At 37.1% G+C, this 2,321-nt stretch overlaps 1 protein-coding gene across 5 annotated transcripts in view; it reads left to right on the top strand.

The window, feature by feature from the left end:
* The first annotated feature begins 434 nt into the window (after positions 1–434).
* XB5872520.L (uncharacterized XB5872520 L homeolog) overlaps positions 435–2,321 on the top strand; it is an 18,744-nt gene continuing 16,857 nt past the window's right edge. The window contains exon 1 of one of the 5 annotated variants that reach the window (XM_041565199.1): positions 435–634. The gene's annotated coding sequence lies outside the window, so the exon portion shown is untranslated. 5 annotated transcript variants of the gene reach the window in all.

Genomic DNA, 2,321 nt, shown 5'->3' with positions numbered 1-2,321 from the left:
TGCTGTGATTGTAAAATTCCAAAACAGATGGAAACAAAATTTAAATAATAAATACAGTGTAAGTAAAGCTTATTTTGCTCAACTAACATGATAGTATAGAATTTTATATGATTTCTAAGGGTGACAGGTCCCCTTTAAAGGTAAGCTACCCTTTTAAACACTTTAAAGTAACTTTTCTTACCTAATAGAACTGGGATATCAACCGGACAGAAAGTAAATGTGGGTCAATATAGTCAGTGTAAAAGGAAAAATACAGCCCCAGATTAAGACATGATTTTATGCTTCCATGATACTAAATTTAAACATTGTATTCCTCTAATTTATTCCTGCAGTAAGAAAGAGTGTAATAGAATCCAATTTGGCTCCACCTGAGTGCCTGCAACAGGGGAATAGGTGCGGCCTCTCTGCATACTTGTACTGGAAAGTTGGAGAGGTAGGAGGTGCTTGCCTGACTTTTTGTAATGGTAAACAATCTATGAACTGCCTCTTCCTCAGTAGAAAGACCAGTCTCACCTGTTTCCCTGAAACTACTTCTAACTTAAAGTTTCACCTACATTAGTCTGGCAAGGGAGAAGCAGATACTCTCATGGATGGGAACAATAATTGAGGCTGTACTTCTAAATCTTGCTGAAAGGTAAAAATGCAATTATGTGACGGAACAGAACATGTGCAGGAAGCTTTAGCTCCTTGAATTTCACTGATTGTGATTGACGGAGAACTGTCTTGCTTGTGTTAGTTTATAGAATCAGTAAGACATTTAACTTTCTCAGAGCTGACCGTGTCTGTGAGGGATATTTGCCAATTTGGCTGATTGGTTGGTATGATTTACTCATGATTTTATTATGGTACAAGTTTGCAACTATGTTCATTGATTTTCCTTGACTTGACAGGAAAAATTTGGGGATGATGAAAACCTGTTATATGCATGTTATAATCATCTTTAACCTTTTAAATGTTATTTTAGGATCTACAATAACTTACAAGTGCCATCATGGCAATGTTGTAGGTTTTACATTTTCCAGGTTTCTTTTTGGAATCCAGGTAGATCAAATGGATGCAGCAGGCAGTGGGTTAAAGACGTTGCTACTCCCCATTAATATGTTGTATTGGTTTTCATTTCAATTATGCCATGTAGCGCTGTGCATTTTGCTGAACATTTTACAGTATAATGCATTTACAAGCAGGAGGCAAGATTGCTTATAGTTATTTTTGCTAACCTTTCTATTCAGGCTTTTATCTATTCCTCTTTTGCTCTCGCATTCAAATGTCAGGTTTCTAAAGTCAGCTTAGCAACTAGATAGCAGATTCCAAACTGGCTGAAAAAAAAAAAAATCTCATGTCTTATATTGTCATATCTTCATTATGCTAAACTATAATTATAGGGTGAATTTCCCCTTTAGAACTATTCATGGTGGCATCCAGTATGACCAGCATGTGCCCCCACCCACCTCATCAGGACCACATGAAACATCATTTGGACACCACTGTTTTAAACTATGGTTTAATGGAAGAACATGATAAATATATAAATTGCACAGTGAGAAATATATAAATTGCACAGTGAGAAAACAAAGACAGAACTAATTTAAACTTGATCAAAATCAGGGATGCATGACCTACAGTCCTCTAGCTAATGCTATAAATTGCAACGTTTGGGGATGCATAGACTCCATTATAATCCAATAATCCAAATTTTTAAAAATGATTTCCTTTTTCTCTGTAATAATAAAACCGTAGCTTGTACTTGATCAAAACTAAGATATAATGAATCCTTATTGGAAGCACAACCAGCCTCTGATTTAACGTTTACATGATTTTCTAGTAGACTTAAGGTATGAAGATCCAAATTACGGAAAGATCCATTATCTGGAAAACCCCAGGTTCCCAAGCATTCTGGATAACAGGTCCCATACCTGTACGAACACAGAAGCCTGCAGACGTTCTTTAAGTGCCCCAAACTGTGTACAAAAAATGCACACTGTGTGGAGCATTGTATACCATGCCCCTTTACCCTAAGAATACAATAATAGAGTAGTTTAATTTTTTTTATAGTATGTTCCACATTAATGGCATTGAGTCACAAAAAAAAAAAACATGCCTATGTAATCAATTCTAGGTGAATGTGCCATTCTGTTAATGGAACCCACTCCTATCTTGATGTTGGACTGAGCCATCAAGAAAACCTGACATTCAGGGCCCACTCCCAATTAAATGGTGACAGATAGTGCCAGATATAGGCTGGGCCCACCAGGAGATCCTTTGGTACTCTGGCCCTGCCCTTTCCCCAGTTGCTACATGCACAGTGAGATGACAGATCCTGA

The sequence above is a fragment of the Xenopus laevis genome, chromosome 6L (genome assembly GCF_017654675.1).
Source record: "Xenopus laevis strain J_2021 chromosome 6L, Xenopus_laevis_v10.1, whole genome shotgun sequence".
Lineage (NCBI taxonomy): Eukaryota > Metazoa > Chordata > Amphibia > Anura > Pipidae > Xenopus > Xenopus laevis.
This window is presented reverse-complemented; position numbering and strand designations above follow the sequence as displayed.